This window comes from Puntigrus tetrazona, chromosome 21 (genome assembly GCF_018831695.1).
Source record: "Puntigrus tetrazona isolate hp1 chromosome 21, ASM1883169v1, whole genome shotgun sequence".
Taxonomy (NCBI): domain Eukaryota; kingdom Metazoa; phylum Chordata; class Actinopteri; order Cypriniformes; family Cyprinidae; genus Puntigrus; species Puntigrus tetrazona.
The window spans coordinates 11,350,119-11,377,970 of NC_056719.1; the positions used below are offsets into that span (position 1 = coordinate 11,350,119).

A 27,852-nucleotide genomic window follows, 5' to 3' on the forward strand; every position below is an offset into this window, starting at 1 on the left:
GTGTGGTTCGAACCAACAACGATGATGTTTCCTGACCTTTAACCATTTTTGCCTGCAGTACTGCATAATGACTGCCATATATGGTTTGGCAGTGTTTGGTATAATTTCTACAAGTCAATATAAATTGCTGTTCACAATTTTACTTACATATTCTAAAATATTTTGCCTTGTCACTGGATATTATAAGACAGTACTTGCAAAAAGTAGCTGTTAAATTAGCTGCATGCTTTATGGCCAAATACACTGATTCAGGCAGGATCAGCAAAGCAGGTTTAGTTTGAGGAGAGTGTCACAATGACTCACTGGACTGACCAACAAAAAAAAATTAGCTTGGTTTGAAAGTGACTTCTGCCAGGCTGTGCTTCATACATTGCTACACTATTGACAACTGAAATTTGGCTTTTGAAACACCAAAAGACGATGAATCATTCACAATACATGCAACGAATATTTTATTCACAATAGAACATAGATAACATATCATATTGTTTAAACAAAAAAACATAGACAAAATGAGCTCGTGAGGTTGTTTCTGGGAAAAGCATTCAACCAGCCATTTAGTAATGTCAACAGCAGAATCGTGCTGATGATGAAGTGCGGTGTGGCAGAGATAAATGGGCATACAACAAAGGTCTGGCCTTGTCTCTTACGCACAGAGATGTCTACAGTTGATGAAGTTGCAAAGCCTTTGCAATTTGACATTAAGGAACGTTTTAAGTATTCTTTTCTCATGCTCTTTCCACAGATTGGAGTACTCTGCCCATCTTTACTTCACAGGGCCTGCCTGTAAAACTTATCACTTTTTAAAGCCAATTCGTGCTATAGACCTGATGTCCCGGTTATCGTAATTGGTTGATAGATGTTCTCAGCTGAATCTTTTCAAAATGTTTTGCTTTTTTCAGTTTCTGTCATGTTCTCTGTTCTGTTGTGAAAAAAAAATAGTTTGATTTGAAAGTCCCTCATTTTCATTTCTCAAACGTCCCATCATTTGGGAATTTGGCATTCACGTAAAACAAATAGTATAGTTGAACATCCACGTTCATAAATTCTACTAAATATTCTTAGAGATACAAGATACCATGATAGGACAGTCAAGGCCATCACAGAAAGCAGAAAATTATGCTTATACAGTAAATGCAATCCATTGTATCAACGTTTTTGAAATTATGCACAGCACACAAACCGCCTCTTGCTACACAAGGTCGACATCTCCATGAATAGAGAAAAACCAGCAGCCATCAAGATAAGTCAGTTTAGATGTTTGCCACCCAGCTAACTCATCCTCACCATTTAGCTTCTCATTCCCAGTAGATTCTCATTCTTATTCCACTACCCCAGTCTCAGTAGAGCTCTCCCATCAATATTACATCTCAAGCACCCACATTACACACCACTCTGTAGCAGAGGCTAATGTCCCTCTTCAAAATGGAAATGATCTCCTAATTGCAATGGAACTCACCTGGACCCCACAATACTTCAGAAGCTCCTGTAACAGGCGGTGGGTGTAGGACAACGTTACAAGCGCCATTGGAATATAATCTGCTTTTCATTGTCAGTTAAAGACCGTGACGTTGCTCGTCCTCTGTTGGCATTGGCCACGGCTATGTATGGATAGAAAATCCTATCAAACTTGTTAAAGTACCTACTCTTACTCCAAACAAATCGAAACCACTAGAAAGCAGAAGCGATCACATTGAGTATTGATCTTGGCGACAAGTCCATATGATGCAGATCTAAAATTAGCCATCATGTGGAAACCAAAATTCATAAAGAGAAAGAACAGACTAGTTATTATTTTTAGTATATGGCAAAGCTTGGGCCTTGCAGTAGCACATTCAAAGTCTGTTGCGTCTGTAGTGATGAAATTATTGACTCAAAATGAAATTGTCACTACTATACTCAATCAATGTTTCCATCCCTGTTAGCTTTTTCCCCTTGGAAACAGGAAAAGGGTTTGAAGCAGCTTCTTGTAGTCCATGGAATAATCAAGCTAATTGAAGCTAATCAAACTTATTTAAGGCTAATCAAGAAAATGTACTTCATTAAAAGTATTACTATTCCAAAGGCATCTGAAGTCATATGAAACTGAAAAACAGGACAAAATAACGTCATCATTCCTCAAAAAATTTTACCTTTTGCTACTTTTAAATCAAATATGAACGATGCAGGTTTGATGTCATTGTGTTTGATTACGCGACGTTTCAAAAACCACCATAGAGGTTTGATGTTGTGGAGTTCAGCTTACTATAACCACGTTGGAGAGCTAACAGTGGAAATTAAAATAACCAGTGAAAGAATTACTTCAGGGATGCCGTCCTCATTGAATTTACAGCTGTGATGCAACAAGGACAACATGGACCACTGCTGAAATATGATGCTTTGATTAACAACGTATGCAAAACAGCTTTGTATTAATAATAATAATAATGCAAAATTATTACGCGTAGCTATCAATAAATTATTAATGATGATAATTCAAAATAGTTATGGTTAAAATATACAAAAAAAATATCACATGTTAGAATACACTTTATAATATAATATCAAAGGAGTCATAATATTTTCAAAATTATTATCATCAGCTAAATCATACACAATAAAAATATATTGCTTAAAAATGTGTTATTATTATTATTGTAATAATAATAATATTATATAATAATAATATAGCTATATGGACATATTTAAAAACAAATTATAAAATTTTAACGTTTAAAAATGCTTACTTTCAAAAATGTACAAAGAAGTACTAAAACTTCTACTAAATTAAATTACTAGAGCCAAAATCTAATAATTAATAAAATGTCCAGTTGCAGTTGTGATTTACAGGAAACTTCCTGGAATGATTATTTTGCAGAAAGCAGAAATAAATAATTCAAATTATTGCATATCAGTTTTCAGAGATAAATATAACCTGTATCCTATAAAGCCATAAAAACACAATATCAGTACCACGACAGACTGATCAGTGTGCGATCGCCAAAATCAGAGAAGATTCACTTGTGAAATCCAGTCAGAAGTGGTCACAAGCCGTACGCCGGCCACGCGACATGTCAATACCGAGTATACGGCCGTAATCCACTCTTGTCTGATCCACTTCTGGATTGGATCATCAGAGTTGGATATTAATCCCAGAGTGTAAACAGGGTGCTAGAGATGGATGCAATTACTGCTATCACTTGATTCACTCCTCTATCATCCTTCTCCCATGTCCTTTACCCACATTACCTGTACAATCTCAGTATTTCTGCTATGTTTGGGCAGCTCAAAAAACAATGAAACCCAAATGGAGGGCGATAAGCATGCTACCAGATGTTGTGCTGGAAAAAAGCACTAGGAGGGACACGTAGAGGTTCTGGGCTGCCCTAAGAGCCAGAGTATACTTTCCACGAATATGTCACAACAGTGCCCACGTACTTCAGCTCACGCCATATAAGCGCTGCTGAAGCAAAGCTGCCTGCGGAGTCTGTTCCTCCTACGGCCATGGACCACCAGCAGAACATCCTCGGCAAAAACTCCTCCCTCGACCATATGAGGCATATCCGGCGAGTTGTTCAGATGTAAATATGAGCAGACTACAGCTGGCAGGTAAAAAATAAATAAATAAAAAATGTGTGGACCAGAAACTTATCAGGCTACTGAAGCTGAGACTGCTAGTCTTAGTTTCTGTGTCTATCCATTTTCTCTGTAAATCTGAGTCTGCCTGATCCTCTGAAGATGAGACACAGTGCAGCTCAGTGGTTTGGAGGACTATTTTGTAGCACGAGAGGAGAAAAGTGACATTCAAGGTCACCTCTTTACTTCAGTGAGATGAAACTTTTGCTATAATGAGATGTGGACACAGCTAGTGGGAGGCACATCTCATCTCCGACTAATAAAGATTTTCTGTTTCAGTTCATTTTGATCTACTCCTTAGCCATCTATGGGAAAACAGAAACCTGTAAGCTACACGCTTACACACATGTTATTGAATGACGAGCAGCATCCACTCTCCTGGACGTTCCTGAATCAAAACCTGACAAAAGCGGCCCGGACTGTGTGGGTTGGCAGTCCTCACGAAATGCTGTGCTGGTGGAATTCAGACAAAATGTGATATGAGTGATCCTGAGATATAATCCGGACTGAGAACCGAGAATGGGGCGCCTCAACCTTAATGGTAGCTGTGGCTAGTTAATAAAATATCAATTAATAAACATCAAGATGTTAGGTTAGACACTGTATGATGTATGCAAGTAACAGAAATACACACCCTTTTTGGCTTGTTTTGCGATTTCGTAATTCTACAGTGCAGCCATGTAACATATGTACATAAATGTATTTATTTATTTATAGAAAACAAATTCAAATACCTTCATATAAATACTGTATACTACTATTGAGGCGACTTTAAAGTTGATAGAGAAGTTTTTATGTATTTAAAAGTAGTCCCCTTTTGCTTATGATGAATGCATTTATCTAAACCAAAATGCACATAAAATGCATGCCTTAAATCAGTACTGGCGTCACATGATCCATCTGGGATCAGCACTAGTTCTGATTTCTGTTTTTACAGAACTGTGCATATTTTAAAGGATATGTGATGAATGTATGTTATATTAGAAAATAACAGAGAATAGGTACAAAGAAAATACATGATATATTATTAGTTCACAAAATCAAAAGAATAATAGTTTACTAAATAAATATACAAAAATCATTTTAATCTATTTTTTAACTAATATTTGTCAACTTTTTCATTATGAAATATCATTCATGATACAAAGGAGAAAAACATAGTACTATACTCTAAAAAATTATAAATAAGACACTGTTTATCATAAGAAACTGTATGTGTGTTACTTTGCCAGACGTTCTAAAATCCTAAAAACTCACAGTTTTTCTACTAGATTAAATTTAAAATGTAAATGAGACAGCTTTAGAAAGATATTGAAAGGATGAAGGTTTCTTCTTCCAATGCTGCATCTCCCACCTCTATTATCTCTCTATCTGATATTGACAAACCTGGCTGAAGGAATTGTGTTTATGAGACAGCTTTTCAAAAATGGCACAAAGTTTTCCAGCCTTTCATTTTCACCATTTTCTGTACAGCAATTGAATAAGGTCAGTTGGTCGAAAATAATTATAACTTGATTAACACTTCACTTACTTAAGATCAATTTAAACAGAAACAAAATCTGCTCACACAACAGTTGGAATTTGGGTTTTGGTAAAAACAGTCTTTCAGGATAAGGGCGCTTTCTTGCTGTAGTTTGCACTGAAATGGTATTTTCTCTTTGATCTGGCCTTAATCGACAAATAAGTTAATGGCTAAATGCATAGCAGAACCTGACTTTTGTCAAATACACAAAAAATCTTAATTTTTAATAATGGTTGTTAGCAAAATTAGTACACACATCAATTTGATAACTGAATCTTGGCATATAATTAAAAAAATTTTTATGCCAATAAAGACCATAAAAGCATTAGTAACACATGACATACAAGTTCTTTGGGTAATATAAAATAAAGCTTTCGTTTATCTTCCATTAGTCATTTAGGTGATCTTTACCAGAATCACTCTAATCGGTTTACCAGGTCAATTAATCACTTTCATGAACGAACAGTAACTTTGAACAAACATTTGTCATGAAACACCAGCACGAAGTATGTGCACACAGATCAAAGTTTCAACGGCTGCAAATTAAAACTTACCACAGAAAATCATCTTCTCTGTTTTTATTACAGGGATTATGTGAGTTAAAATGGATAATACTCATCCATGATGGCATTTGTATTAAGCCCAAACTAATGAGAAAACTCCTGACCTAAAGACTGCTGTTTCCAACATGCACTTAAGTGCACATACATTTGTTCAATTCGTCTATTTAAATAAACCTCAATATATGATGATGACGCATCAAATTTGACATGTTGACCATGTTGACCTATTTTACAATTTGCTATTGTGGATGTGTACCAAATGGGACAATATTTATCATGATAGTCATGCTGAGTTGCAATCTTACCTTGTCTGGCCTCTCTTCCTGTCTCCTGGTGCTGTCTACCTTACATCCTCCATAGCGCGGGTGTCCATCCTGCTGGTAGGCCTTCAGCGTTTTGGAACTGGCATGATTTCTGTGACACTATGCGACAGTTCTCACTGTCCAGAGGATGTAGCGCAAGTGCAGATCCTTTCTGCGTGGCCCTGTGTCGAAGCGCTGCCGTCTGTCTTTCAGATCCATCACTGCGGAGCTAGCGGATAATTATGTCCAATTACACCTGCAGAGGGGAACCGGGAAAGCGTTAAAGTGCTTTATCATTCATCAGTTGGAAAAATGCGCTATGGAAGTGATTCCCGTGATGCTCCGTTCTCTGTGCCTTTAGAGTTATAGTTGTGAACAGCGGACTTTTTAGAACTATATCTTCGCCGATTATCTTTATAGTTATCACTTGGTGTGACGACCCATGCGCATTATGTTTTGAGAGTTTTAGTGTTGTTTACATACAAAAGTCACTGATATTTCCACCAGTTAAAACCTTTCGATGATATATATCATCAAACTAAAGGTGTTTTTCTATTCCCATTATAATTATGATGATCGTATTTTATAAAGTTTGCAACACTGTAACCCAGTTTAAAACTGAACCCAAGATCGCATGCAATACATATATTAAAAGTATATGCATTAAGCTAAATTCTAAACACCCAAGCCCAAATAATCTTTTAGTGTTTGTAGCTTTAACTAGCTAGCCACTCATTGACTGGTTAGACTGCAATGTAGCAATACAAAAGTCAATTTCTTAATATCTTTGTCTTATATAGTTGCATTTACTTCAGCTGGGCAAAAAATATATGTACATATATATACAAATATACATTTGCAATGATACAAGCAACCATTGAGATAAAGGACACAATTTAGTATAAATTAAAACTTGAGCATATTGTATAAGGATAAAAGTTGAATGAGATTACCTATATTTATATAATAAAATAGTTAACATTTTTTTAAATATACATTATCACATTACACAATTTTATGAATTTGCTATATAGTACATGAAAACATTATTTTAAAAACAGACTAATTATTATATTTTAATAATTATTTTATTATTATTATTGTGTATGCCATGTTTTTATTGTGTTATATTTGAACTCTTTTAACATAAAATAAACCAGGTGCAGTTTGATTGATATTCTTTGGAATGCAAACTGGAAAAACCGGTTCCCTTTCCCTTTTCAGTCAGTTACTCCATCACCTGGTATTAGCTAACCGTTTTTGGATCATGATACGTTGAGTGGAAATACCAACATTCACAATCTCTGTTCTTCATTTTTCAGGAGCCAGGAGGCTAGCCGAGGCGTTATGCACTCTTCATATATTGCTTAATGCAAGTGTAATACGTATCCTTTGAATTTAAAAGCAATTTTAGGCAATTTTTCCCCATGAGTAGTTACATCACCTTAAGATAACAGTTTACATTTTCCATTAAAGTAAACTGCGCAGTATTTTCAGTTTATAAAAACCACGATTTCTGAATGCCAACCGATAAACAGAAAAACATGTCTATTTGTATATGTTAAAACCAACAGTTTGCTTTTCCATTCGCCATTCCAAAGCCCGATTCTGAATGGCTCTCTATCAGCTGTAGATCAAACCGATAACCACCCGTAGAAAGCTCTGTAAGCAGATCAGCGATGGATGTCATGTTACCAGGAAATACACATACCTAAACATCACAACAATGTGTCAAGCCTCCCAAACAGGCCTTGCTATCTTCATTTCCCGAGACAGACGTATCCTCATGATGTCTTATTATCAGGTAGAAGACACAGAGTCTCTCACACCCTCCTCTACATCTGTGTCGGTGTGCTGGAGTTAGCCAGGGCATAGGGCAGAATCCAATCAAAACATTTGAGTCTTTGGCAGAAAGCCTGTTGTTTGAGACTTTTATCATTTAGTCATGAAAAATAGCACTCTGAATGTTACATATGGGAAACTGGGGCAATGAAAGAGATGCTACACTAAGTAAATTACTGTCAGGTCTTTTAGGTGCGTTACTCTCTGCTATACAGCCAAGGCTGATATTTCACCTCAATCTATAAAATGTAAGCCCAGGAGGCGCTGCTTTTACAGTCAATTTCACCAGGAGATTAATAAAGTACCGTCTACACTCCTACATCCACTTACTATGCAGAATTACACACGTAGTTTAGCTTACAATAGTTAAAGTAGCAGTTGTGAGAGATCTACTAGAGTTTCAATGAATTACATTCCGTAAATGAAAGTGAAATCATTTGTCCATTTTATTAGAAAGTTTTACATTCGCGAATATAACCACTAAAATAAAACAATATGCTGGTAAAGCTTCTTCCTGACTAGAAACACATTTGGCAAAGGATTACCAGCTCCGTCTTATATGACATCAAGGCTGATTTATTTGATTTGAATTACAGTAAAAGTGTCAATATTTTTACTATTTTAAAAACAACTATTTTGTTTTAATTATATTTATAATGTAATTCATTTCACGTGATATAAGCTACATTTTCAGCAACCAGTCGTATATAATCCTTAAGAAATGTGTTCTAATAATGCGATTTAGTGAAAAAAGTTATTATCATATGTTCATATTAATATTTTTGTGGAAGCTATCATAAACTTTTTAGGATTATTCGGTAAATATAAACTTCACAACTATTTATTTTTATATAATAACTGTCATTATACAATATATAATATCTTTACTGTCATTTGAATCAATTTAAGTATATATACATTTTTAAATATTTCTTTTAATAAAAATTATTTTCCCCAAACTTTTAAACCTAGCGTAAACACACACAAAAGCTGAAAATGTATTATGGCACCAGGCGTGTTTGTTACTATAGCATCATTTAACTAACATCAAGTACATTAGACAATTTGACCTAAAAGTAAGTGCCTTTGATAAAAGGTTGTTTGGTTGGCTTATTAAATCAAACACAAATTGAGAACTTCAAAAGAATCAATCTGAGAGCAAGGCAGCGAGGAGAGCAGCTCTGTAATTGTTCAGGTTGGACCGCGGCACTGCGCTGTCAATATGTTCAATGAGGACAGTGTTTGTAGTAAGTGCTCTGGTTATGTTTAATGATTGCCAATTGGTATTTACATTTATAAATGTTTCATTGCAGACAGGCAATGAAACAAGCAATTTGTTTTGTGGAACAATAATATGACAAATATACATCATAGTTTCATAACCATGATTTCAAATAAATATGCTTGATGTCATCACTTTCCATTGATCTGGCCTTTAATAAAGTATGTTCCGACAGGATACATGGCTAGCAATCAAACACTCGCGTAATCATATGCATGCAGACATGCTGGTTGTGATGTCAAAAAGGTAAGGAATTATGAACATCAATTAGGTTGTGCTCTTTTTTTTTAAATAAATCAAAACGTTATGTAATCTGTTGATTCAGAGAATGAGCCTGTAGTTTAGTATTCCCCATTGCAGACTCAAAACTGACATTTAAACAAAAACATTATTAATAGAAATGCCAAAAATCCTTTAATAAATGACTCAGTGGAGTTGCTGGTACAGAACACACTGAGTTATTAGTCAACATAAAACTAAATCCTAATTAAACAATGATTTTGAGTGTTCAATCTGCTATACAATTTAAGTGCTTAAATGAACATGATGTTTAGTAAGTAGGAAAAAAACAGAGGTTTGCTTTAAATACAGCTTATACTAAAATGCATTAAATTCTATTTTATTTATTTTAAAATGCACTAAAAATGGCATTTAATTTAAAATATCAAATATCCAAAATATTCATAAAGTTCAAAATGTATATATATATATAAAAAGTTTCATTAGGCATCACATCTTTATGTAAAGAATAGAAAATTATTATGCATTTGACATTTTTAAAGATGACATTTTGCACCAGTGTTATTACATTGTTTTAACCCATTGAGTCTCAGCCTCAGGCGTTACCACGTAACACTGGCTAATCGTCTGATGCATATGGCACACAGGGTGAAACACTTCAGGAGTTTCAAAGTCAGCGTGTATGTTGTGTTCTTTAATGTTCGTAACTGAAACAAAGTTGCTGTGACACCAAACTCCATCAACTGTAGTGGCGCTTATCGGGATGAACTAAATACTGGAATTTTTCTAAAGTATACTTGAAATATTTACATTTTGTGGCATAGAACATTTAAAATCGTCAGAGCGTTTTACGCTCTGTTAATGTGCGACAGTTCCTACACCGAAATGTGATGATGAAGCGAAGTTGGTACACTTAATTTCTAGCAATAACGAACGATTTGATTCCAGAGATTATCTCTGCATTTCATAGCGATATTTAATCTTCATCAGATTACATGCATTACACATACTTTATTCTCTATTTGATACTGTTTCAGTGCATTGATCTGATCTGTACTGTTAAAGCGCTATATAAATAAGCAGTGATTAGCTGATTGATGGTGTGATTTCATCAAAATGTCAGTCACCGGCCTCATGGGCAAGCCGTAGCCAATGAAATATGCCATGAATCCCAGACAACTGGCCGTCAGTTTGAAAATTCTGGCTATCTTGAACTATTTAAAACTTAACCTTAAGTGTACATTAAATGCTGGCAAAAAGTAGGAATGTAAAAAATATATAAATAAATAGCAAATGAAATCTCTACTGGCAGTAGCGATCTACTAAATCACCCGTTTGTACAGCTTAAATTGTGCGCATAAGCAAGTATAATGACTGTATCATTTATCACCCAATAGTCAAAACCAAGCTTGATGGCTAGAATCCAGCCATTGGCTTTCAGATAAACATATTTCAGAGTGCAACTGCAGCCACTTTAGAACATTTTCAAAGGACAGAGTCAAGTTTGCAGCATTGGAGATGTTTCACACAGGCACAGCTCCTTGCCCAGCAATCCACTCCTACGAAAACTGTGCTGAATGTCCAATAATTGATACAACCTCTATCTATTTCCAAGTCTCAGTAAAGCACCGTGCAAACGGGCCTATCTAGCTACTCTATTAAAGTTAATCCACCAAATCCATCTTGAGCAGGCGGTGTCTTAATCAGTCTAGAAACAAAGCCACGGCAAGCGGCACACTGGGACTGACTGGTGCTTGCACCCGGCACAGGGTGACCAACTGGTAACTGTATTATTCAATTAAATGCTTAGATCAAAGGCGGCAGGAGGAAATGATAATTATAACGAAACAAGTGAGGCTGCTGGAGAGAGAGCGGAGAGATTTATAAGAGTGCCTCTATGGGTCCCAAGAGGCTCGTTTTAACCTTAGCAATACGTAACTGTTTATCAGTGTGCTTGTTCAGTTGCATCATTGCTAAAGGTTAAACAGTCTCTTGGGACCTAGACAGCACCTTTATAAATCTCCACTCTCTCACTTGGCTTCTCACTCGTTTCCTGTTATAATTATCATTTCCCTCCCCTGCGTCTTGATCTAAGCATTTCTAATTGAACAGTCACAGTTAACAGTTTAGTGCCTGTGCCGGAATTTACAGAAGCACCAGTCAGTCCCAGTGTGCCGTTTGCCGTGGCCTTTTGTTTCCTAGACTGATTAGACCATCTGCCCAAGATGGATTTGGTGGATTAGCACAATGAGTAGCCAGATAGGGCCCGTCTTACGGTGCCACTGAGATCTCTGAAATAGATAGAGGTTGTATCAATTATTGACATTCAGCTTTGTTTTTAAATGGATTGCTGTTGGGCGGTGCTAATAAACATCTCTCCAATGCTCACCAGAACTTATTGTATCCTTTGAAAATGTTCTAAAGTAGCTGCGGTTGCACTCTGAACATGTTTATCAGAAAGCTAATGGTTGGATTCTAGCCCATCAAGCTTAGTTTTGGCCTATTGGGTGATAAATGATGCAGTCATTATACTTGTTTATGCGTGTCAATTTAAGCTGTACAAGCGGTGATTTAGTAGATATAGCCTACTGCAGTAGATTTCCTCTATTTGTTATTTATTTATATATTTTTTTACATTCCTACTTTTGCCAGCATTTAATGCCGCCAAGTTAAGTTTAAATAGTCTGCATAGCCAGACCTTCAAACTGGCGGCTGAAGGTCTGGGATTCGCCAGCGTTTCATTAGCTCACGGCTTGCCATGAGGCGTGCGACTGACATTTTAGTGAAATCACAATTGTCAATCAGTCAATCACTGTTATTTATATAGCGCTTTTAACAGTACGGGTCGTATCAATGCACTGAACGGTATCAAATAAGAGAATAGGCGATAGTATTGCATAACGACAAGATTAAACACGTTTTTATGAAATGCAGAGACAGTCTGGAGATCAAATCAACGATTTATTGCTAGAAATTAGGTGTACCCAACCCGTTCACTATCATTTCGGGTGTAGAACTATCGGCACATTAACAGAGGTGTATCGCGCTCCTGATGTATTTTGAGTTCTATGCCACAAGATGTAAATATTTCACATACTTTAGAAAATCTAGCTAGTTCATCCCGATAGCCTTTAAGTAAAATGCGATTGAGTGGAGTTTGGTGTCACCCAGCAACTTTGTTTCAGTTCACGGAACATTAAAGAACACAACACACCACAATCGACTTTGGAAACTCCTGAAGTGTTTCCACTCCTGTATGCATATGCATCAGACGATTAGCCAGTATTCACGTGGGTGTAACGTCACAGAGCTGAGACTAATAATTAATAATGTAATAACACTGTTAAATGTCATCTTTAAAAATGTCAAAATGCATAATAATTTTTCATTCTTTACATAAAGATGCAGTGCCTAAATAAACTTTTTATATATATATATATAATATTTTAGGAGCTTATGAATATTTGGATATCGGATATTTTAAATTAAATGCTATTTTTAGTGCATTTTAAAATAAATAAAATAAATTTAATGCATTTTAGTATAAGTTGTAACTAAGCAAAACCCTCTGCTTTTCCTCTACTTACTAAACTTGTCACCCAGTTCATTTTAAGCACTTAGAATTGTATAGTGAGATTGAACACTCAAATCATTGTTTAGTGGGGATTTAGTTTATGTTGACTAATAACTCAGTGTGTTCACTCCAGCAACTCACTGGAGTCACTTGCTTAAAGTTTTTACAGGCATTTCTAATAATAATGTTTTTGTTTAAATGTCAGTTTTGAGTCTGCAATGTAGGAATATAAACTACAGGCCTTATCTCTGAATCAACAGATTACCTGCTTACGTTTGGTTATTTAAAAAAAAAAGAGAGAGCACAACCCTAATTGATGTTCGCAATCCACTTACCTTTTTTGACATCACAACCAGCATGTCTGCAGTGCTTTGTGATTACAGCAGTGTTTCTGATTGGTTAGCTTTTCCTTGTATCCTGTTTGAACATACTTTATTAAGAGCCAGATCAATGAAGGATGACATCAAGCATATTTATTTGAAACTTGCAGTATGAAACTATGATGTATATTTGTCATATTATTGTTCCACAAACAAATTGCCTGTTTCATTGCCTGTCTGTAATGAAACATTTATAATCTGTAAATACCAGTGGCAATCAATAAACACCAACCAGAGCACCTCCCATGCAACCTGTCCTCATTGAACATATTGACAGCGCGGTGCCGTGTCCCAACCTGAACAATTACAGAAGTGTTTCCTGCCTTGCTCTCGTTGATTCTTTTGAAGTTCTCAATTTGTGGTTTGATTTAATGTTTTCAGCAAATAACCTTTTTATCAAAAGGCACTTTACTTTTAAAGTTAGTGTCTATATGTGATGTTAGTTAAATGATGCTTATAGTAACAAAATGAATGCCTGGTACTTGCACATTTTCAGTTTTGTGTGTTTACATGAGATTTTAAAAAGTTTGGGAAAATAATTTTTATTAAAGAATATTTAAATGTAAAGCTGTTAAATTGATTCCAAAATGACAGTAAAGATATTATATATTGGTATAATGGAAACTTAGTTACTATATAAAATAAATAGATTGTAGGTTATATTTGCAAATAATCTAAGATTGTATAGCTTCCAAAAAAATATTAATATAGACATGTAAATATGCTTTTTCACCAAATCGCGTATTAGAGCGATTTCTTGAGATTCTATCACGACTGGCTGCTGAAAATCTGGCTTTGCTATCACGAAATAGATTGTGTAAATATAATTAAAAACAAAATAGCTGTTTTAAAATGGTAAAAATATTGACACTTTTGCTGTAATTTAAAATCAAATAAATCAGCCTTGATGTCACTTAAAATGAGCCAAGAATCCTTGCAAATGTGTTTCTAGTCAGAAAGCTTTACCAACATATTGCCTTATTTTATTAGTTATATTAAGTGAGATATAAAACTTTCTCTAATAAAAATGGACAAATGATTTCACTTCTTCATTTAAGATATAATTCATTCAAACTCTGTGATCTCCAACTGCCACTTTATGTATGGCCCGAAACCACGATGTGAATTTACAGTAAGTGGATGGGAGTGTGAGACAATGCTATTAATCTCCTGGGTAGAGTGTGGTAAAAGCAGCGTCTCCTGGGCTTGTTTTATAGATTGAGGTAGAAAATATCAGCATGGCTGTGCTTGGGAGAGTAACGTGTCCTAAAAGACACAAACAGTAATTTACTTGGTGTAAATATCTCTTTCATTGCCCCAGTTTCCCCATATGTAACATTCCAGTGCTATTTTTTCACGACTAAATGATGTAAAGTCTAAACAACAGGCTTTCTGCCAAAGACTCAATGTTTTGATTGGATCCTCCGGTGGCTCCTGCCTGGCTAACTCAGCACACCGACACAGATGTGAAGTGGGAGGGTGTGAGAGAGGCTCTGTGTCTCTACCTGATAATAAGACATCATGAGATCGTCTGTCTCGAGCTGAAGATAGCACATTCTGTTTGGGAGGCTTGATGCATTCTGTTGTGATGTTTGGGTATGTATTTCTCCTGCAATGACATCATCGTTAGTCTGCTTACAGAGTTTCCACGGTGGTTATAGAAGCGATCTACACAGCTGATAGAGAGCCATTGGTGAATCGGGCTTGATTTGCTAATGGAAACAACTGTTAGTTTAACAGGTACAAATAGACATGTTTTCTATTTATCAAGTTGTATTCAGAAATCAGAAAGCTTTTATAAAACTAAATCACTGCATAGCCATTTTAATGGAAAAATGTGTAAACTGTTATCTTACAGATCTTAACCACTATGGGAAAATTGCTCTAAATTCTTTAAATTCAAGAGATCGTATTACACTTGCATTAAGCAATATATGAAGAGTGCATAAATCTCGGTTAGCCTCGTTCCCTGAAATGAAAGAACGACGTAATGTTGGTGTCATTAACGCATTGCGATCCAAATTTGTTTAGTCAATACCGAGGTGATGAGTAGCAGCTGAAAAGGAAAAAGGAACCGGTTTTCAGTTTGCATTCCAAATAAATCAAGCTGCACCTGGTTTTATTTTATGTTAAAAAGTTCATAAATACAACACAATAAAAACATGCGGGCATAATAATATAATAATAATAAAATAATTATTAAAATATAATAATTATCTGTTTTGCAAATAATGTTTTCATATACTATACCAGCAAATCTCAATAAGATTGTGTAATGTATAATGTATATTTAAAAAATGTTAACTATTTTATTATATGTATAAGTGTAGCATTCAACTTCATTCTTATACAATATGCTCCAAGTTTTAATTTATACTAAATTGTGTCTATTTATCTCAATGGTTGCTTGTATCATTGCAAAATGTATATTTGTATATATATAACACATATATTTTCGCCCAGCTATGCTAAATGCAACTATATAAGACAAAGATATTAAGAATTGACTTTTTTGTATTGCTACATTGCAGTCTAACCAGTCAACAGAGTGGCTAGCTAGTTGCTTCACAAACACTAAAAGATTATTTAAGTTTAAAGCTTAGAATTTAGCTTAATGCATATATAATATATGTATTGTCACGACTCTTGAGTTTCAGTTTTTAAACTGCTGTTATGTGCAAACTTTATAAAAATCGATCATCATAATTATAATGGGAATAGAAAAACACCTTTTTAGTTTGGATGTGATATGTATCATCGGAAGGATTTTCAACTGAGTGGAAATATCAGTGACTTTTGTATGTAAACAACACAAAAACTCTCAAACATACGTGAAGATCGTTCACACCAAGTATGATAACTATAAAGATAACGATGAAGATATAGTTCTAAAAGTCCACACCACAACTATAACTCTAAAGGCACAGAGAAGCGATATCGTCGGAATCACTTCCATAAGCGATTTTTTCCAACTGATGAATGATAAAAGCACTCACGTCTTTAAGTGTCTCCTCTGCAGGTAATTGTATAATTATCCGTTAGCTCACTGCAGTGATGGATCTGAAGACAGGCAGCGTTCTCGACACAGGGTCAACGCCCAGAAAGGGATCTGCACTATGCCGGCCTCTCTGGACAGTGAGAACTGTCATGGTGTCACAGAAATCATACAGTTCAGCAAAGCGGCTGAAGGCCTACCAGCAGGATGGACACATAAGCTATGGAGGATGTGTGCAGAGCTGGTGCACCAGGAGACAGAAATTATGTCAGACAAGGTAAGATTGTAACTCAACATGACTCATCGATAAATAGCTGTCTATTTGGTACATCCACAGCCAGCAAAATTGCAAAAATAAAGTCCAACATAGTCAGCATATCAAATTTGATCACGTCATCATCATATGTGAGTTTAAATAAATGAGCCAGATTAGACAAATGTGTGTGCAATTCTTGAAGTGCATGTTGGAAACAACTTGATCTTTGAGTCGATTTTCTCATTAGTTTGAAGCTTTAATACAAAATGCCATCATGGATAGGTAATTATCCATTTAACTCACAATCACTTTGTAATAAAAACAGAAGATGATTTTCTGTAGTAAGTTTTAATTTGCAGCTGTTTGGGGAAACTTTGGATCTGTGTTGCACATACTGTGCTGGTGTTTCATGACAAATGTTTGTTCGAGATTTTTATTCCTGTTCATGAAAGTGACACTGACCTGGTAAACGATTAGAGCAGTGATTCTGTAAAGATCCCAAAATGACTAATGGAAGATAAATGAAAGCTTTATTTATATTACCCAAAGAACCATTATGTCATAGTTACCAATGCTTTTATAGTCTTTATTAGCATAAAAATTTTTTTTAAATTATATGCCAAGATTCAGTTATCAAATTGATGTGTGTACTAATTTTTACTAACAACCATCATTATTAAAAATTAAGATTTTCATGTTGGACAAAAGCTGTGTTCAGCTATGCATTTGTACGTTAACTTATTTGTGGAATTAAGGTCAGATCAAAGAAAATACCATTTCAGTAAACTACAATAGAAAGTGCCCTTATCAGAAAGACTGTTTTTACCAAACAACCCAACTGTTATTATTGAGCAGATTTTGTTTGCTGGGATTGATCTTGCCATGAAGTGTTAACTAGTTATAATTATTTTCGACCAACTGACCTTATTCAATTGTTGCACAGAAAATGGTGAAAATGAAGGCTTTGGCTTTGCTGCCATTTGAAAGCTGTCACTTAAACACACCTTCAGCCAGTTTGTCAATATCAGATAGAGATAATAGAGGTGAGATGCAGCATTGAAGAAAAACCTTCATCTTTCAATATCTTCTAAAGCTGTCTATTTCTCACACATTTTTAATTTAATCTATTAGAAAAACTGTGAGTTTTAGATTTTTAGAGCGTCTGGCAGTAGCAACACCTTTAAGCAGTTTTACGATAAACAGTGTCTTATTTATACCCTTTAGAGTATAGTACCACATTTTTCTCCTTTTAATATCATGAATGATATTTCCATAACGAAAAGTTGACAAATATTAGTTAAAATAGATTAAAATGATTTTTGTATATTTATTTAGTAAACTATTATTCTTTGATTTTTTGTGAAACTAATAATATATCATGCATTTTCTTTGTACCTCATTCTCTACTTATTTTCTAATATAAATATATATTCATCACACTTATCCTTTCAAAAAATATGCATTAGTTCTAAAAACAGAAATCAGAGAGCTAATTATGATCTCTGATGGATCATGTGGCGCTGAAGACTGATTTAAGGTATGCATTTTTTTATATTTCTTGTTTAGATAAATGCATTCATCACAATAAAAGGACTACTTTTAAATACACAAAACTTCTTACTGACCCTAAAGCGTCTCAATAGTAGTGTATACAGTATTTACTATGAAGGTATTTGAATTTGTTTTTCTATAAATAAATAAATACATTTAGTACATATACATATATAGCTGCACTGTGAAATTACATGTACAAAACATCAAAGGAGTGTGTATTTATTTAACTTGCACATCATACAGTGTCTAACCTAACATCTTGATGTTTAATAATTGACATTTGTGTCAGCTATTTATCATTCACGTTTATGTTCCCATTCGGTTCTCAATCGGATTGCATCAGGATCACCATCACGATTTATTTTGTCTGAATTCCACCAGCACAGTATTTCTGTGGAGACTCAAGCCAAACTCACAATACAGCCCGAGCGTTTTTGTCAGGTTTTGATTCAGAACGTCAGGAGAGAGGATGCTGCCTGTCATTCATTGAAATATGTGTGTGTGTAGCGTGTGTGTTTTCACAGATTTCTATTTTCCATAGATGCTGGCTGAGGAGTAGATCAAAAATAGACAGAAATAGAAAATCTTTAATAGTCGGAGATTGAGATGTGCTCACTAGCTGTGTCCACATCTCTATGTAAGTTCATCTACCTAAAGCAAGGGTGACCTGTAGTGTACTGCTCCTTCGCCGTGTGCTGTCGCCCAAACCACTGGGCTGCATGCTGCTGTCTCATCTTCAGAGTGAATCAGGCAGACTCAGACTTACAGAGAAAAATGATAGACACAGAACCAAGACTAGCAGTCTCTGCTTTCCAGTAACTAGGGAGTTTCTGGTCCACACATTTTTATTTATTTATTTTTTTACCTACGGCTGTAGTCTGCTCCATTACATCTGAACAAACTCCTTGCGTGGATATGCTCATATGTAATTAGGAGGAGTTTTTGGTTGTAGGATGCTCAAGCTGGGCTGGTCCATGGCCGTGGTAGGTAGACAGGACTCCGCAGCAGCTTTATTCAGTAAGGCCATATGGCGAGGAGCTTGAATCACGGGGCACTTTCGTTATGGACATTTGTGGAAAGGAGTGCTCTGCCTCTTAGGCAGCCAGAACCCTCTTCACGGTCCCTTTAGTCTTTTCCAACACAACATCTGTGTAATATGTGCTTATCGTCCCTCCCATTTGGGCTCTTACTAAGCCCAGGCTACTCCAACATATGAACATTGAGATTACAATTATAGGTAATGTAGGTAAAGGGGATACGGAAGTGATGATAGAGGAGAGTGGGTCGGGCGAGATGGCAGTAGCTTTATATCCATCTCTGTGACCTGTTTACACCTGGGATTGTATCCAACTCGGATGATCAATCAAGTGATCAGACAAGAGGATTCTGGTTTATAAAGTATTGAAGCATGTCGTATCAAAGTGCATGGCTTGTGACCACTTCTGATCGGATTTACGTCAAGTAGATCTTCTCTGATTTCATGACCCTTTTGTAGATCAAGTCTGTCATTCAATACTGATATTGTGTTTTTATGGCCGATAGGATACAGGTTATATTTATCCTCTGAAAACTGATATGCACAATTTGAATTACATTTTATTTCTGCTTTTCTGCAAAATAATCATTCCAGGAAGTTTCATATAAATCTGGTGCAAATCGAGCACATTTATTAATTATTAGATTTTAGTTCTAGTAGATTTAATTTGGTAGAAGTTTTTAGTACTTTTGTACATTTTTAGTACATTTTTGCGTTAAATTTTTGTTGTTTTTAAATATGTCCATATAGCTATATTATTATTATTATTATTATTATTAGTGTATAATAATAATATCATTTGACCCATTAATATATTTTTATTGTATGATTTTAGTTGATGATAATAATTTTATGTAATTATTATGACCTTTGATAATATATTATAGTGTATTCCTAATATGTGATATTTTTGTATATTTTAAACTATAACTTCTTTTAATTATTTTATCACATTAATTTGATAGCTAATACTGAATAATTTAGCATTATTATTATTATTAATACAAAGCTGTTTTGGTATATTGTTATTATGAAGCATCCTTATTTCAGTAGGTAGTCCATGTTGTCCTTGTTGCATCCAAGAAGCAAATTCAATGAGGACTTAAGCATCCTAAAGTAATTTTCACTGGTTATCTTTACCTCCATAGCTCTCAATGTATATAGTGCAAAGCTAGACTCCAATGACATCAAACCTCTATGGTTTTGAATGTCATGTAATCAAACACAATGACATCAAACCTGCACCATATTTGATTTAAAAGTAGCAGAAGTAAAATTTGAGTAGATGATGGCGTTATTTTAGCCTGTTTCTTTCAGCTTCATATGACTTTAGATGCCTTGGAATAGTAATAGCACTACGATGCATTTTCTTGATTAGCTCCAAAATAAACGATTGGCAATTAAGCAATTAGTTCCATGAATCTTCACAAGCTGCCAAACCCCTTTCCACCTGTTTCATGGAAAAAGCTAACGAGATCAGGAAAAACATTGGATTGAGCATGGTGACAATTTCATTTGAGTCAACAATTTCTTTAATGCCAGGCGTAAACAGGACTTTGAATGCGCTGGCTGCAAGGCCTTAAACACTATGCTAAAATAATAACTAGTCTATTTATTTTCCTTTATGAATTTGCTCCTCCCACATGATGGCTAATTTTAGATGCTGCATCATATGGACTTAATAAACTCAAGATCAATACCAATGCGACTGCTTCGCTTTTCCAGGAGACTTCCCGATTTGTTTGGGTAAAGTAGTGCTAACAAGCTCTTGATAGGATTTTCATCCACAATACAGCGGTATGCATCCAAAGCCAACAGAGGACATGAGCAACGCTCCACGGTCTTATAACTGACAATGAAAACAGTTATATTTTAATGGCGTTGTAGACATCCACCACCCACACGCCTGTTGGGAGCTTTGAAGTATTGTGGGGTCCAGGTGAGTCTCCATTGCAATTAGAGATCATTTCCATTTGAAGAGGACATTGGGCCTCTGCTACAGAGTGGTGTGTAATGGGCAGTGCTTGAGATGTAATATTGATGAAGGAGGCTCTTACTGGAGACTTTGTAGTGGAATAAGAATGAGAATTCACTGGGAATGAAGCTAAAATGGTGAGGATGAGTTAGCTGGTGTATAAACATCTAAACTGACTTATCTTGATGGCTGTTTAGTTTTCTATTCCTTGGGATATGTCGACCTTGTGTAACAGCGGTATATTTGTGTGCTGTAGCATAATTTCAAAAAGCAGTTATTCTATTAGGATTGCATTTACTGTATAAGCATAATTTTCCTGCTTTCTGTGACATGACTGTCATCATAGTATCTTTGTATCTCTAATGAGAAATATTTAGTAGAATTTCAAGTGAGCGTGATGTTCAAACTTACCTATTGCTTTCACTTGTGCAAATTCGAAATGATGGGGCGTTTGATAAAATGAAAAATGAGGACTTTCAAATCAAACTATTTTTTCACAACAGAACGAAACATGACATGAAACTGAAAAAGCAAAGCATTTTGAAAAAGATTCAGCTGAGGAGAGACATCCTATCAACTAATTATGATAACTGACATCAGGTCTATAGCGCGATTGGCTTTAAGTGATGTTTTTAATGGGCGAAGTGTCTCTCAGAAGTAAAGATGGGCAGTACTCCAATCTGTGAAAGAGTACGTAGAGAAAAGAATACTTTAAAACGTTCATGTGTCAAATTACCAAAGGCTGCAAATCTCTCATCAACTGGGCATCTCTGTGCGTAAGGGCAAGGCCAGAACCTTTGTTGCATGCCCATAGTCTTCACACACTGCATCACTCATCCCTTTTTGATTCTATGGGTGACATTTACTAAATGGGTCAAGGAATGCTTCCAAAACAACCTCACGAGCTCATTTTGTTCATATTTTTTTTTTTGTTTTAAACAATATGATATGTTATCTATGTTCTATTGTGAATAAAATATTAAGGTTGCATGTATTGTGAATGATTCAACAGTTCTTTGTGTTTCAAAGCTAAATTTCTGTCAATAGTGCTTGGCAATGTATGAAGCACAGCTCATACAAGTCACTAAACCAAGCTAATTTTTTTGTTAGTCAGTCAGTGATCGTGGCAATTAATTCTCCCTCAAGCTAAAACCCTGTTGCATGGATCCGTTCGAAATCAGTGTATTTTGGCGCAAGAAAGTACATGCAGCCACGCTGCTGTACTTTTTGCAAATTACCGTCTTATAATATCAGTGACAAGCCAAAACCAAACACCAGAATATATGAAGTAAAATTGTGGAACAGCCAATTTATGACTTATGGTAAGTGTACCGAAAAACACTGCCAAACCATATATGGCAGTCGTGCGAAGTGTACCTCACTTAGGCAAAAATGAGTCAGGAAACATCAATGTTGTTGGTTCGAACCACACAGGCAGTTCTTCGAGCTATTGTCACCATGCGTTTAAGGCAATCCGGCAACCTCAGAGTTATTCCGGAAGTTGTCCCCGTGGCCTGCTGTACAGAGGGATTGGCCAATGCGTGTGTGTTTATGTAACAGTTGATCAATTAAGCGCCGAGATATTCATATTTCCTGTTTTGTTGTTGAGTGTTGACGTCATTGCTGCTTGTTTGGTTATATTATAGATTATATATATAAAACACCAAAAAAGAGAGACTGAGCGGTGCACTTAAACATCATATCAATATTTAATTTGCCTAGGCGTACAGTGTTTAATTACTCATCTGTTCTTCCCTTTCTGCAGGCGTTTCCTTTTACCAAAATCATGCTACGGCATAATTTGTTATTGCACATGGCACTCACGTGTGTCTGTTCAAGATTATGTTCCATCATCCGTTCTCAAGAAACAGAGACGTGTTCGAAAAGATAATGTGTAAAAGATTATGGCTCTTTAATATTTGGAATACATTATGACTTCAACTGAAGAGAGTAATGCCATTCTGTAAGATGTTAAAAATTATTTGAGTCTTCCCTTATACTCTCTGTATCTGAGAACAGAGGATATTGTTAGCAGCTGTGGACTGGGTGCTAAATTTGCGACAAGGCAAACAATTAGTACAAATGAGTGAACTGCAAACTAAACTCTAGAAGAAATTAATTGTAAGATTTTTCTTTTTTGTATAGCTGAGTCACTACTCAGCTTCAGAATAGAAATATGCCAGTGTGAATTAAATAGATGCTTATTACATATTGTACTATACTATAATTGAGTTATCTTTCTGAAGTACACACCAGAATACCTATGTGGATGTAGAATCTCTGCCTAGCATTATAGATGTTAACCTTGAATACTTATTTTGTATAATCTGTCATATCTGTGTTTTTTTTCTTTACATCTGAAGGGACCCGTGCTGCTCCTGAAGACTCCCTTGAGTGTCTCTATGGGAAAAGAAAAGGCCTCTTTTTTCTTGTTTCCAAAGATCCTGCAGTTTATCTCTCCTCCAGTGTGGCTTTGATATGGTTATCTAGTGAAGCATGACAAAGGGCAGGTCTGCTGCAAATTATGCCAGAAAGCATCTTGCCTCTTCTCAGCCCATCTTTCAAGATTTAATACTTAGTCTTTAGTGCAAAGGTCATGTTATTACTTAATTTAGTATTGTACAAGGAAGAAAAAAAGATGAATTTAAGAAATCTTTTAGTTAAGTGTTCAAACACAGTAGTTTCGCATGAAATGAAGATTTATTAGTCATACAAGTCTGACACAGGATTTTTTTTTCTAATTTATTTGCGCTACAGACAGTTTTAAATTACTCTGTCACTCCTGAAGATTAAAGATTTTAACTTTGCTGTGGGTTAAAGCATGTTTTCTTTAGCAAAAGGAACTTTAGTGATTTGCTATTCTCCTTGCCTCAGGAGTAACCTATTAGACTCTAGTCACACCCAACACCTGGACTCTCAGTTTTCGGTCAGCTCATTTGCACAGGCAAATGGTAAGCCAGTGAGTGAACCTAATTTCTCCCACCCCCTCCAGACCTAATGAAATAATGCCAGAAGTATCAGGGGTTCATAAGCCTTTGGGTAGCCTGAAATGAAAATTGGCTCTTTTAGAGGAAAAAATGGTGCCTTATGGCTTGTCTAAAATAAGCCTCTTGAAACCTGATTATCTTCATGCATGTGAATGAAAAATGTATGCCGCTATACCCCTCTTTCTTTTTTGTTTCTTTTTCAAGTAATGGTGTGGTAGTTTGATACCATTACACTCAAACCTGAGACAATGCATCTAAATACGCTATATTGTTTAGACAATTATTATTTGTGAGCTTGATTTTTATTACAGTGTAAAGCTCAGAATATAGTACACAATTATTACTTCTGGTGGTTTTATATCACATGCACCTCTGTCGCATTCACTGTATGAAATATTTTCCAACTCTTCCCTTTTGTTACATAGAAGAAACTTAAAATATAGCAAATCCAACATTGTCTGCCATCTTGGTTATTTAATACAACTTTATAACAAGTTTCAATTAGTTCATTTGACATCCATTAAATATCTTGAAACTCAGCCCCTTCTGTATATATACATATATATATATGTATATAACACACACACACACACATATATATACATATATGAATGTGACTTAATAATTAAACTGCATATATATATTACATTCAGCCATATTCGATATTAACTATCGAATAGTAAGTTACATTAATAAAGGTTGCAAAAATAAAACTTAGCATAAACTGAACTACGACTAGACACACAGAACATAAATGCATAACAGTAAAAACAAAATAAATATAAATACAAATAAAATGCAAAAAATAGTTTCAAGTTATTCAATTAAACTAAAATAAGATTAAGCAAAAAAACAAAACAAAGCTATACAGACATTTCTTTTAAAAAAGCCTAAAACACCTGTCAGACCAAACATTTGTGTTTTGTAAACATAAATCTAACATTTGTCCTTAGTTTCACCATGCTGGTAAACATACCTGTACAACATTTTCTGCGATGTCAGCGATGAACATGACGGTTGCATTGCGAATCAAAGGCACATTTGAAAGCAGAGCATAAATAATAAAAGGTACAGCTCGCAAAGGATGCAAATATCTGATGTCACACAGGCGTTTAAGAAGGGAGAGCCAGCAAAAAGAAGCTCTCATGAATAAAAAGCCCAGACGAGAGCAGCCGTTAGACAGTCAGCTCAGCGCAGGCAATACACAGCAAAATGACCCCAAATGGCCTGTGGCTGGAGGAATCAGAGCTCTCCTTTACATGCTTCTTTTCTCCAGCAGTTCAGTCAGCGGGCACGACATTATTCAGGGCATGTCCTCTGTACCCTGATGGTATTGATCTCTGGAATGGAAAGCACGACTGTGCTTCACAAAAAGAAGAAGTGCAACACAGACAATAATGCTCAAGACCAAAGCATCTGGGATGGAATTCAGAAAGGTCAGGATTTATTGGAAATGAGCTGACATTTATGAAATGATATAAGGCTTCATTGGCAGAGGTCTAGCCTTTTAGAGGCATCATTTACACACCATGACTATTTGACTTGCGGGGGAGGATTTGTTTCTCCAGCCCAGGAAAGTAGAGAAAAAGACCCATCCATGAGAGGTCTGGCTATACATTACATACACACAGTAATACAAATATAGATGTATGTGTGTGTGCGCGTGTGCATGTATATGCTAATACATTTATTTATTTATTTGAGTAATCATTCAGTTAAAGTGATAAATTCTGTGTAAATAATATTCTTTTCTTTTCTTTTTTCATTCTTTTCTCTACTTTGCATTCTTAAAGCCTATTCTCTTAACCTTTTTATTAAGTTAAATTCTTTAACTGAATAAGTAAAATAATACAATTATTTTTAGTAGTTATTTATTATAAGTTTATAAAGATTATTTAATTTTAGTTAATTAATAAATCCATCCATCCATCCATCAATCCATTCTCAATCATAGAAGTTTATAAATAAATTAAATAGTCACTTGGTTTGTGATTGTTTGATTGATTCGTGCATTCATTCATTCATTCATCCATTCAATTCATTCATTCATTATTCATTCCATTCATTCATTCATTTACATTTCAGTATTCCATTCTAGTTTGATTTCATGAAGGATTATTGTCCTGTTTAGCTAAACATTTTCTCAACTTTGCCTGGCAAGTTATAGCCTAATTATTTATTTAAATAATTGTTGTTAATTGTATTTTTTTGTAACTACTTCAATGAAAAGATGTAATTTTTATTGTAGTCATTTCTATCTTTATTTAGTATATTAAGTAAGTATAATTTTATAGAAAATATATTATAAATATATTATATTTTAGTACATTTAATAGAAAATGTGTATATGCATTGATTTGTACATCAATTAATTAATTCATTCATTATTACATTCATTCGATTTCAGTCAATACACAAATAAAGCACCCAACTCATAAATCCTCTTTTTCTGTTTTAGCTGAAAAATAGTTGTAGTACATTATAATGTAAATCTATATCTAGTACATGAAAAGAAACAGGAAAGAAAACAATACTCACTTACCTGCAAGAAGAAGTTGATATGTGTTTGATAGTTTACATCCTTACATGAGGCTATAGACCCATCCTCTTTGCTCTGTAGACATGAAGATCACGGGCATTTCAAATCCAGGGTTTTGAAACAGCATGCATCCTATTTTTCCTCCTGGGATGTTTAGTGGACCTCACCCTTTTAGCGGGCTGTCAACATTTGCATCTCCGTACAGCGGGGCTCTTTGTCAATCAGGCGTATTGGGCTGAAAGAGATGATTGGAAGTGAAGGAGATTTTCATGCATTTTCTGACGCTTCCTGTACCTGGCATCACAGCGCCATGTTACCATAGTAACCCCTCCCTCAACAAATGACCTTGCCACTCTCTCTGATTTTTGGCACCTGCTGGCAATGTCACTTTAATGTCCAGTGTCCCCAGAGCAAAAGGGGAAATTGTGTCTAAAAGCAGACTGACCAACTCTAGAAGCTGGTTTTTGGCCTTTTTTTTTTATAAAGTGGTCTTTTAGGAGTTTTTTTTTTCTAGAATGCCTTCTGGCTGTTGGGTTGAACACTATCTCAATTTTACACCTTGGAAAATTTTTCCCTTTGGGTAGACACTGGCAACCCGGGGAAGCAGAGCGCTCCACATGACTTTCCACACATTAAACAACCAGGGAGCTTCACATTATAAACAGTTTGTTTGTATGTGCGGTGAAAACTTTTGCATTAATGTGCAGTGAGTTATTAGATAATGGAAGGACATTCTGTTCTGCTCACAGCCTACGATGGAGCTGGCGGTTGCCGTTACGTTACTACGTGTCCAGGTATACAGTGTGTGGAGTCTGTGTCTTGAGTACAGGACAGACTCCTATTTGAAATCCTTGTGTGTCCTCTGTTCTGCTTTCTCCTCAATTGCGCTATTATTATTAGGCTGCAATCATATTATGTGGATGTGCTGTGCTTTTCCCAATGTTGTGCACTCTTGAGTAGGTGGTTCTTGCAAAATTCTCTTCTTTCTAAAGTAGTTAAGATACAAAGCCAGTCTTTAATGTTTTTAACTACTTATTATTAAATAGTTGTTTCCCTATATTTGCATCGCTCCTAATGCAATAGTGAGTCATTATTTTTGAAATCATTAATTGCTGCCAGTTTTATGCAGTGCACAATTTATAGATGCGATCCTCGAGTACGAATAAACATCCTTTATGTTTACATTAATG

At 35.3% G+C, this 27,852-nt stretch overlaps 1 protein-coding gene across 1 annotated transcript in view; it reads left to right on the plus strand.

The window, feature by feature from the left end:
• tenm2b (teneurin transmembrane protein 2b) overlaps window positions 1-27,852 on the plus strand; it is a 341,968-nt gene that overhangs the window by 156,767 nt on the left and 157,349 nt on the right. The window lies entirely within an intron of this gene.